Source organism: Pteropus alecto, unplaced genomic scaffold (assembly GCF_000325575.1).
Source record: "Pteropus alecto unplaced genomic scaffold, ASM32557v1 scaffold101, whole genome shotgun sequence".
NCBI classification, from domain to species: domain Eukaryota; kingdom Metazoa; phylum Chordata; class Mammalia; order Chiroptera; family Pteropodidae; genus Pteropus; species Pteropus alecto.
Genome location: NW_006432945.1, coordinates 5,565,980 through 5,578,170, shown reverse-complemented (window position 1 = coordinate 5,578,170; position 12,191 = coordinate 5,565,980).

Here is a 12,191-nt window from a genome sequence, read left to right as displayed (position 1 = left end):
AAAAAAACTAACTCAAGGTAGAATATAATCTAAGCAGAGAAGCGTAACTTATTAAATTGTTTTCTACTATGTAGGTTGTACAGCAAATCATGTTATTGTGCTGGTTAAAAGAATAGTATTTCTTTCTTTCATAGGAAAATTGCTTGAGCAAAAGGAGCTTGTGTGTTCATTGTACCCACTGCCTTTGTAGTAACATCAGTCATGTATCTTTTGACCTTCACCTTGCTAGAACATGGGGACTGAATCAAAGGATCTTCAGATATTCCTTCAGCTCTAGAATTGCTTGATTATGGTGGAGAATTGGCAGGTCTTTCTGATCTATGTATAGGAAAGAGCTAGGCTTCATGGGAACAGAACCCTTGTTTTTTAAATTACAGCCCTAGGTCTTGAAGAATTTTGTAAGTTCTAAGAACCAACATGTGGCTTTGCTTCTATGAGGCAGATGAAGGTATTTTATGATTTTAGAAGGGAGGCAAAAGTTGGCTTCCTGTGGGTATGTTATTCCTTGGGAATCAGATGTAACTGGGAGACCCGTTAATTCCTATAGGTATATACATCCTGTCCACTCACAAGCATGCATAGGAATAATTAAAGTTTTGTGTGGAAAACATGACGTTGAGACCAAGTATATGGAATACACACTCCAACATTTGGTTTTGATTAGCTCCAACTAATATACAATAAAAATACATTCAAAGAACTAGGGTGCGTGTTGAGCAGAAGGCTGATAGTTCTTTAAAGTTCTGTTCTATTATTAAATTTCTTCTGCTTTCATATTAAACTTCAATTAAATAGTCTCATTGGTTCATTGGAGTAGGTTTCATTCAAACTGAACATTTGTCAGCAGATGCATTTATAAACAGCTGTGGTTTTCTTTGGGTGTATACAGTGTCATTATCCAAGCCATCTGGCCATTCTCCTGATGGTGTTTCTTATTTGGGCTCTGTCTCTGACATAATAATTTATTATCTTTAATCTACTTTATTTCTTCAGAGAGAACTTCTCTCACACCTCATAGAACCCTCCCCCCCCCCCCCAGTAGGAGGGGTAAACTAAAATTTACAAAGGCTACAGGAGATTAATAGACCTTTCTAAAGGTCACTGAGTAGTCAGGTTACTCTTGTTTTTTTCTACTATAAAAATGTACCCCGATTATAGAGAAAGGTCAGTTTCAAAACAAAGCAATGCTATGTTAATATTTTTAAAAGAAATTGTTTCCAAATTTAAAGATTTTTCTGGGATTTATTTGTTTGATTTATTGTTTCTTTAATTTTAGAAACCTTGGCCGCTTCTCAAATGATTAAGAAACAACAGCTTTACTTTTTTCAGGACTTATCATGCTATCTCTTGCTTTTCTTACCAGCACTTTCTAGTCAGGATGGTATAATGATAGGGAAAAAGAAAGAATGAATGTGATTGATTTAAAAGCTCCATCCCTAAGTATGTACCCATTTTTTATTCAGATTCTATTTGTAAATTTTAAAAAATGCTGGAAGGTATAAGGAAGTAGCATTTACCTTAATGTAAATCTAGTGTAGAGCAAGTATGTAGTCAAAGAAAAATGTGGGGGAAATATTGTAAATCACATCCTTATAATTCTCTTATTAGGAATATATACATTATTAAACTTTGATATTAAAGTCATATGTAAAGTTTTTAGCAAAATTATACTAGCAAGAAAAATGTTGAACGTGAAATAAGAACTTATTTCCAAAGCAAGGACCGTTTATCAGTGACCTAGAAAACCCAGCAAGACAGCTTGTTCATTGTAAAAAATAAAAAAAGGGAAATAAAAATAAAAACATTTATCCTTTATAATGTCAGTGAAAAGGTGAGTTTCAAATTAGAAAAAAATGGCAAAAGTTTATTTAAAAGGATAAATTGTTTTAGAAGTTGATGATGTACAAGAAATAGAGGAAACAGAACATGCTTAAAGGTAAATAAACATTGCACTTACTGTACATTCATTCAAATAAACTTTGTTACCTCTAGATTATTTAAAATACAACTATTCTTAAATACTTGTTAAATAAATATCTTAGAGGACAAAGATATATCATAAGAGATAAATAGGGAGTATTTAACTACTGATAGATCTTCCAAAGCTCCCAAAGAGTAATTTAGGTGCTGGGAGATTCCAGTACTCTCTTGTAAATAACATGTATAACAATGATCATCGATGGCTACTAACATCACAAAAATAAAGACAACCAGACATCGTGTACCTCTTAATGTAGCATACCATATGAAGTAGCTTTGTATAAAAGAAAATTATACCTGACACTCCATCTAACAATTTGCAGACAATACAGAGGAAAGAGACACATGTAAAATGACACCCATGAGGATGCAATCAGCAATATCTAGACTGTGGGAAACTATAGGAGAAAATATAGTCTCTTCAACAAAAAGTTGAAAGAAAAAAAAATAGATGGTAAAGGTACCATCAGATGAAAAGAAACTTAGGAAATACCCAATCAAGTGCAAAATATGGCCCTTATTTAGATTTAGAACCAAAAAGAAAACTATAATAAAATTATAAAATAATTGAGTATATGATAGTATAATGAATTTTGATTTTTAGATGGAATAATGCCATTGTGATTTGTATTTTTTAAAAAAGAGTCCATATATTTTAGAGATGCATACTAAAATATTTAAAGATAAAATGATATGGTGTCTGGATCTTTTTTAAAATTAATTTGAAATGGGGGCTAAGTGAGTAGGGAAGAGAGAAAACAAGATTGGCCAAAAATTGACAAAGGCAGAAAATGGGTTCAGTATATAGTTCTATTCTCTTTACTTTTATATGTGAAAGAAATTCTTTATAATAAAATATTTTATAAAAAAAGAAATGATTAGTCATATAAGAGAAATGCTGTTATACCATATGTTCTTCAAAATAGGGTATTATTTTTAATAATGTAATAATTTAAAAGCAGTTATCAAAACAATATTGCAGTGTAATTTTAAAGACCTTATAGGAAGAGAATTTGCTCCCTTCCTTACAAAACCAGTGTGTGACTTGTCTCCCACGTGCACAACATGGTTCAACAAGTAAGCTGAATGCCGTAAATATGAAAGCTGTGACTTGCAATTTACCATCACCAAGAGAGGTGAATTAGACAGAAGCGGTAATCATTCTAATTAAAAAGTAACATCATGACAAGTTGGTTTGCAGTATCAAAGATGTCCATTTAATTTTTTTTCCCTTAACGATCAGAGATCCCATGTTGTCTCCAGTCTCCTTTGTGTTTTGTGTGAGATCCATCACAAAATGAGAACTTTTGACTTCCAAAAAACAAATACACAGCTTTATCTCCCTAAAACCCTCCATGTCATAACCATGTGCTATCTTAGGGTTGTCTTTCTGGATGTGAAGGTTTTCCACAGATTATCTGCGATGATCTCTAACATGGAATAGTTCATAAATTAGGTAACCATGGTAACGGCTGCTATCCATTCAACTTGTGTACTGGAAATCAGACTCCATTTTACACTGAAATAATGACAAATTCTAAAAATGTAGAACAAAATTGTTTTATTGTTATTGATGTAAAAAAATCAACAGAAATTTAACAATAGAAAGTAATATGGAGGCAATGGTAATTTAATTATCTTCTCTTCAGACAATAAATCTTAAATGGAGGAAAATCCACTTAATTAGGGATATAACTGCACATCACTGCCTTGTTCTCTTCAGGTAAGGTTCTTTCTTTCCTGATGTGAGAGGAAATCAGGAGCTAAGGAAATAACCTGGAAACTTTTCAAATGTCTCCAGGATGTTTCCATCTTGGTAGTACTGTGACTTAGAATAAGAAATATATATGTGGTCTTTGTCCCTATTTCTGGAACTGAGCTTATAAAACCCTTGGAATTTCTTAAGTGGCTAGAGCAATAAAGGTGTATTTTGTTGTGTTAATGCGATCACCTTTGAATAACACCTAAGGGTGGGGACTTCTTGCCAGGAGGACCAACCATGAGATTAGAGGGTTGGAACTTTCAGTCCCATCCCCCAGACCTCTGGGGAGAGGGGAGGAGCTAGGGATTGAGTTTAATCACCAATGGCGGATGATTTAATCAATCTTGCCTTTCTAATGAAGCCTTCTTAAGAACCCAAACGGATGGGGTTCAGAGAGCTTCTGAGCTGCTGAACACATAGAGATTTAGGTAGAGATTTGAGGAGAGGGTATGGAAGCTTATCCTCTTTCCCCATGCCTCTCCCTATGCATCACTTCCATCTGGCTGTTCCTGAATTATATCCTTTTATAACAAACCAGTATCCTAGTGAATAAACTGGTTTCCTGAGTCCTGTGAGCTGCTCTAGCAAATTAATTGAACCCATGTAGGAGGTCATGGGAACCTCTGATTTATAGCTGGTCAATCAGAAGCATAGGTGACCACCTGGACTTGGAATTGTTATCCAAAGTAGAGGGCAACCTTGTGGGACTGAGCCTTTAACCTATGGAATCTGACTCGGTCTCCAGAGAGCATCAGAATTGAGTTGAATTGTAGGTCACCCAGCTGGTGTTGGAGAATTTCTTGATGGTGTGGGGAAACCTCCCATCATTGGAATTAGAGTTGGAATCATTACTCTTTAAAACTCCTTTCCAATTCTATCGATAGCATCACAATTCTCTTAGTCCCACAGACTTGAAATTGCGCTGTCATTTTCGATCCTTTTTTTTCAGTTTCAGTTGCAATCAGTTAGCAATTCCTGATGAATCTTTTTTGTCAATGTGTCACATACTGCCCTCTCCCAACTTTACTTTCCAAACCTCACATCTGAGTTCTGCTTAACTGCTGAATCCTCATACTACTGACATATACAGTTGTCTTCTCTTATCCACAGCGGATGCATGAAACCGTGCATAGTACAAACCCTGTATATAGAGTACTATATTTTTCTCCTGTACATTCCTATGATAAAGTTTAGACTACTCTTGTGCTTTGAGGATATTAATAAGTAAAGTGAGGGTTACTTGATTACAATTCTGCACTACCTTGACAGTTCATCTGATAACTGAGATGGCTATTAAGTGACTAACTGGCAGGTAGAGTAGACATCATGGATATGATGGATAAAAAAATGATTTACATCCCAGTGGGTCGAAACAGGACTTTGTGAGATTTCATCACACTCCTCAGGATGGTGCACAATTTAAAACTAATGAATTATTTATTCCTGGAATTTTCCAGTTAATATTTTCAGACCACAGTTGACTGCAGGTAACTGAAGCCATGGAAATCAAAACCATGTATAAGGGGAAGACTACTGTATTGAAACGATGCTAATTTCATCACATCATCCTGTACTCAAGAACCTTCGATAGCACCCTATTGTTTGGTGGAAAGCTTTATTTCTTTGCCTAGCAGTACACAGTCTCCTAAATTTATCCCCAAATAATCTATAGCTATGGCTTCCTTTTCCCTACAATGCAGTTTTGTGTTACATTCAAGCTCTATTCAAAGGCTACCTTACACGATCCCCTGTCCTCTTACTGTTGTGTTTGGTAGATAAGGAGCACTGTCAAGGGATTTATGGGTTAAATAAAACCTAAGGGAGTTTAAAAGAAATTTGTCTTTAAGATAAAGGTGAAAAATCTCAAACAAATTTTTTTTCTTCATCCTAACCAGAACCGTAGTAAATTATATAGAATCTCAGAATGAAATGAGATCATAAAATTTATGTAATCTAACCCTCTTCCAAAGCCAAAGCATTCTTTAGAGTGGTCCCTAGCTTATGTTTCCCCTTTTCCAAGAATTTCTTTCCAGCCTTCAACAGCTTTCACTTTTAGAAATTTCTTTCTTATATCAAACTCTGTGTCCCCAGAGAGTTGACCTTATCTACTACTCTGAATCTTTAAAGATATAAGCTCAATTTTCCTCTTTATGATAATATTTTAAACATTTTTGATAGCTATTACTTTGTCTACTCTTCCCTAAGCTAGAAATGTGTAATTTAAAAAACCATGTCTGAAAGAACACATTGATAAGACTCACAGAGCCTGTTGACCAAGTTTTCCTTCCAGCTCTTACTACCTTATGAGAACTCTTTGCCTGGCTCTTCTGTCATATGAGAGCTCCTAAGAATCAGTAGCTGTGTCATCAATCCTTGTATTCTCAGTGCCTTGCCCAGTTATTAGCGTTTTCATTTATTTTTAAACAAGTAGATAAATAGATGAATTCAGTTACTCCTCTTTTAATGCTTTGAGTGTACGTCTTCCTCTGGAACTCAATAGTTCAAATGAGGTCTGACTAGTATAGAGAAGATTGGAGATGTACTTGTTCAAGATGGAATCTCTTACTCCCTATAATGCAGCTTGAGGTTACATTAGCATTTTCCTTCAACCATAACTACTATTGATATATCAAACGCATTTTAAATTTAAGTTCTTTTTTTTCTTTTTTTACATATTACATTCAGATTACATCTTCTTAGTATGTATTGGTGCAGGAGCATTTTTTTTCTTATCCGAATATAAGAATTGATGCTTATCCATGTTAAATTTATTCTTGCCGAATCTGTCCAACCATTCTTTGAGATCATTTCAGATTCTGATGCTGTCATCCATCATATTTGTTAACCCTCCTATTTTTTTCTTTGCTACTTATAAACAAGTCTTCAAACTTTTCTCTAATATATTGATAAAAATATCAATTTACTCATTCATTTATTCAATGACTATTAACTGAGTATTTAATAAATGCAAGCACTTATTTTAAGGGGCTGAGGATTCACTGGTGAGCAACAGAGACATGAATTCAGCCCTCATGCATCTCATTTCCTAGGAAAGTGCTTTTCCAATGTTAGCAGGCTTCAGAATAACCTGGAAGGCTTGTTAAAATATAGATTATTGGAATAGTGTCCACCCCCAGAGTTTCTGATTTAGTAGTTCTGGTGTGTATGGGGAGTGAGATTTTACATTTCTAACAAGTTCCTAGATGATATTGATGCTGTAGGTCTAGGGTCCACACTTTGAGAACCACTGTTCTAAGGAGAGAGATACTCTTAAATGTTAAGAACTTAATTATAAGTAAATATGAATTCACAGGACTTAAGACAGATCCTTGCCTATGGAATATTCCAAGGTTTATATCAATCATTCTATATGTTATGTGTAAATGTAACAAAAACAATAGGTTGGCAATTGATCATGGTAAAAAAAAAAAAAAAAAAAAAGATTAGCCACTATATTGGGGAGGAGTTGAGGGTATGCTTATAGATCAAACTGCTCTTGGATAATTAAATCAGTTAATTCGATTGAAATAAAGTATTTAATTTCATACTTGTGTAGCTAGAGTGTTTTTTAAAAAAATAATGACTATTACATTAGATTAATATTCTCTCAAGTGTTTTGTCCAGAAACTAGTAAATTTCTAACATTCTATTAATATAACTATGAATTAATGAATAAATGAAGATCAGAATAATAAGTGATTTTCAGATAAGTGATTCACAGATAAGTGACAGAATCTAGACTGAGCTCAGATGTCCAAGTGGAGAACAGAGTCAACAGTATATTTAGAGAACTGACAGTGAATTTTTAAGTCATTATCAGTCTCCCAGATAAGTATATGTGAGTTGCCTAAAGTTTGAGTATTTATTTTCACAAGTGCAATTAGGCTTAGGCACCTTGTGGGATATGGAGAGTGATGCATCCGAATCCCTTGGGAATTTCCCTTAATTTCCCGGAAGAAAGCCAATTGTACAAACTGTACTGTGAACAGCCATGATCTGGAAGACTGGCTTTAAGGAAAAGTCAAGGGCTGGCCCACCCAAATGGAATCTATTTTGCCCAGCATAATTGTGCTCTCTGTGTAGACTGCCCAGCTAGAAGAGGTCACTGAAGAGGAGGGTGGTGATTTTTTAAAGGTTACAACGCAGGGTTCTTCCTATAGTTTGTATCCCGGAGTCCTGTTTCCAAAGTGATAACTGTACCACAGACCTACCACGTGATTTGTTTGAACCATCCTTTGTGCTGTTCTGGGGATAAGCCTAATAATTTGTAAATCAGCTTAATACTGAGCTAAAACCTGCCTACATACTGTCAAAAATTTCTAACGTTTATTAGCTCGTCCGATGAATAGATTAGCTCTCAAACTAAATTGGCTTTCTTTATATCAATGACTTAAAGTTTTTTGAAGTAGAAATATTATATTTTTGTTTGGTTTAGTTTTTGACTCATAGCTCTTGGTTTAGTTTTTGACTAATAGCTCTTACTCTATCATTTTATAGGTACTTATCTACTTTGGTAGTCTTTAAGTTCCAGAAGGATGCAGGCTACATACTTTATGTTGTTTAAATTAAAGTAAAGTAAAATCAATTTTATGTCGAGAATCTCACACCACTAACTGAAACGATTGAAAGAGTCTGGATGGTTTTATGCATCCAGAGAGGGGAGTAGTGGTTTACATGCATAGCGACAAAGCAGGCTGCTATGGACTGAATTGTGTCCCCCCGAAATTTATACGTTGAAGCACTTATGCTCCAACGTGACGGTATTTGAAAATGGAGTCTTTGGGAAATAATTAGGTTTCAACGAGGTCATGAGAGGGGGAACTCTCATGATCAGATTTGTCCCCTGTCCTCTTATAAATGAAGACGCCAGAGAGCTTGCTCTCTCTTCCTGCCATGTGAGGACACAGCAGAAGGCAACTGTCTCCAAGCCAGAAAGAGAGCTCTCACCAGAAACTATGCTAGCATCTTGATCTTGGGCTTCTAGACTCCAGAACTGTGAGAAAATAAATTTTTGTTATTTAAGCCACCCAGTCTGTGACATTTTATTATGGCAACCCGAGCTGACTAAGACATAGATAAAATGTTTTAAATGAAGTTTTTAGTGAATTAAGCCATCTGCACTAATAACACTCTTAGAATTTTTCTGCAAATGAAACAGACTCAATTTGACTTTTTTAAAAGACTAGTTGTACTTGAACTTTGGGGATTACGAAGACATGATCTGATTGTTAATTTTTGCAGATATAATCTGTTAGAAAATAACAAGATGATGCTAAATGATTTTTGATGCAGTGTACAAGCTCATCAGCAGTAAGAAAATAATGGGAAAACATACATTTCTTCTCCTTTCTTCTGCAAGAAAATCACTGACATCCAGAACAATGCCCAGAATCATAACTAATGAACTTGGACATGGCATTCTTGGAATATATAATTTGAAATGTCATACATACTCCCCTGAACTACAGCTGTATCTTAATAGAACACGATAGCAAGCTTAGTTGTATAAAAGATTCTGAGGGCTTAGGAGAACTGATTGGCAGAGAACCAAACAAAGCCATCCTCTAAGTCAGTCAGATGTTCAGATTTCCAGTAAAGGTCCCACAAACAACTACCCCAAGTTCACTGACAGTCAACTGCCAGAACAACAGCTTCTCTGTTTTTCAAAGCAGTACTTGTGTACAATCCATAAACAAACTGTCAAAGACATTGTACATCTGGACAACACAGTTGCAAAGTTAATTTTGGTTGGAAGAAAACTATATCCCTGGTTTTAATTTGGGTAGAATTCTGATCAGGGAAAGAATTCTATTATGGGCATTTCTAATGTTTCTACGAACATGTGCAACAATGCCATGAGCTGCCAAACATAGAAGATTCTAATAAATAAAATTAACACTTCGAATGAAGTCAAAGAGTCTGAAGGCTTTATCTCCTGGACCATTTAGCTTCATGGACCAGAAACCTGGACATTCATTGTCACGTTATAGACTTGGAATTTTAAGATTCACATTACAGAAATCACTTTCTTCTTCTTGTGTGTGCTCCTAAAATTTAGATAGGTTGCTACCAAGGGGATGATGCTACCTAGTCCATGAAAACCACTGAGGTTTTTCCTGCCTTACAGGACAGTGGTAAGATCCTTACAGTTAGAAAGAGAAACCACCATTACCAAAGAAGTCAAGATCCTCTAGTACCTTTACTAACTTAAAGCATTAAACTTGTCTACTTAATCCTTCTCTGACAATATTCCCGATAATATTCAGGTTCATTTAAATCCAGTGTCTCCAGGGAATAATATAAGAGAACTAAGTATCTCTTTCCATCCCAATCCTTTTTAAATGAAAAATAATGACAGGATTCACTGGAGACATTTGTAAGGGGGGAGAAAGAAGAAAGTGAATTGTTCTTATGTTGTTGTGTAAGTGAACCCATATAAAAGTCAGATTCTTTCTACCATGCTCTTAAACTTCCCTGCTTCTCCCCTGAGTAGGCTATGGTCAAGTGCATAATACAGCTGCCTTCTGTTCTGTTGTTGCAATGGACTCTTGATAGTTTCCATCTGCAGTTAGGACCACCTCTGAAGTCTAGTCGGCTCAGATTACCATCCAAGGAAGAGTTGGAGGAGGCTTCAATGCTCAACTATTAAGTGTCAGCCCTGGACACCTATCTTAGCAGCTTTCATCACCGGCCTTCCACGTACGTGTGGCTAGACAAACTGTTTCAACAACGTGGCTCAAGATGTTGGCTTTTTAAATTTGAGTAAAGCCAACATACAAAATTCAAAGTTATAAATAGATGCATTTGAGTAACTATTCATTTTTATAAGAGTTGAAAATTTGGCAAAAGAATCACCACAGTTTTTCTAAATAATAACAGCTTTCAATTTTAAACGTGCTAGTGTATAGAACCTGTTTTAAAAACTTTAACCTGCAACTGTACAGGAACACGAAAATATCACCTTTTATGGCAATATCTTATACTCTTCAAGTATATCAAATCATATTATGTTAACAATTTTATAAACAATATAGAACAAGAATGGTGCCAATTTTGTAGTTGTAGAACATGAGAGAAATTAAATGACTAGTATAAGGTCTCATTGATTGGAAATTAAAATCAAAACTCAGATTTCAATTTCAAGACCAGTGCGCTTTCTACTATACAGTGTCTCCCTCTGAATCTGTACACCTAATAACACATGGTATCCATTGTTATTTAAAGATTAAGGATCGAGAATCGTAAGTATTAAGGATTATGAATACTAACTCATAATCGATAGTAATGGTACATCTCTGACATACATACAGTGTCATCCTAACTGTCTGTTTCTCAACCTCAACATATCTTAATCATTCCTTACGCACAAGCACTGTCTCCATCCCCATATGGAAAATATGAAGACCTATAGACTTTCTGGTGATTGAGGAGGCAAAATTTGATGTTAATCTCATATCGATCTGGGACTCATTTCTAATACTCAGGCTTCTTAATAAGCTATAATCCTAAAGCCATGTCCCAGACCTGTTCCCTTTTGTCCCAGTTTTTGTCTTACTTCAGTGCCAGACACTTTTGTCCCTCTAGTTTGAGGGACTTTTCTTGTCCCGATGGACACTATGTCTTCCAACAGCACTTCTCACCCCATGCCCTTCACTCCCGCAGCAAGATTTCCATGATGCCAATGTTAGTCCATCTGCTGGGATCAGGAGAAACGATGGACTTTGGAGGCCGGCCATGATGGCTTTGAACCACTTACTCTTCACTTTCTGCCATTATCTTTAATCTCTCCAACAACTCCACGAGGTAAGTATTCAACTCCCATTTTTAAAATGTTGAAACCAAGGCAACTCACTTAACCTCCTGAAGTCTCTATTTCATAATTCATAAATGCTACCATTACTATTATTGCTTAATCAAGGCTACTCTAATGTTCACCAGAAATCGAGCTGCCCTCCATCATTGCTTTTCAGGCTTTGTGGATTTCCTATAGGTCCTGCAGCATGTGTCAAGGATCCAGGTCCCCTTTCTTCCTGGTCAGCTCTATTTTATGACAATATGAACTTCCAAATACCCCAGAGACAAATACAAATGGACAGAGTGAAGTATGCAAGTTTATATGAGCACAGGAAACACACGTTTTATTACTGTGAAATCTGAAACGATTACCCACTTACATTCAGGTCAGATTTCCATATATCGTTGTCCCCTCTTTGTACTTGGAATGAGCACGCGTTTGCTTTCCTTGCCTTATGGACTGTCCTAGTACCCATCAGTCACTGCTCTCTAGTGTTACGTCGTGGATCTGTTTGTTTGTTATATGTTCCTGTCCTCATGAATGAAGGCTCCTCCTCATGAAAGGAAGGTTGCTGTATTATTTACCTTTTTTCTCCCAGCACACAGAGAAGTGCTTGAAACACAACAGTTCCTCAATAATATTTGTGAAAGAAGA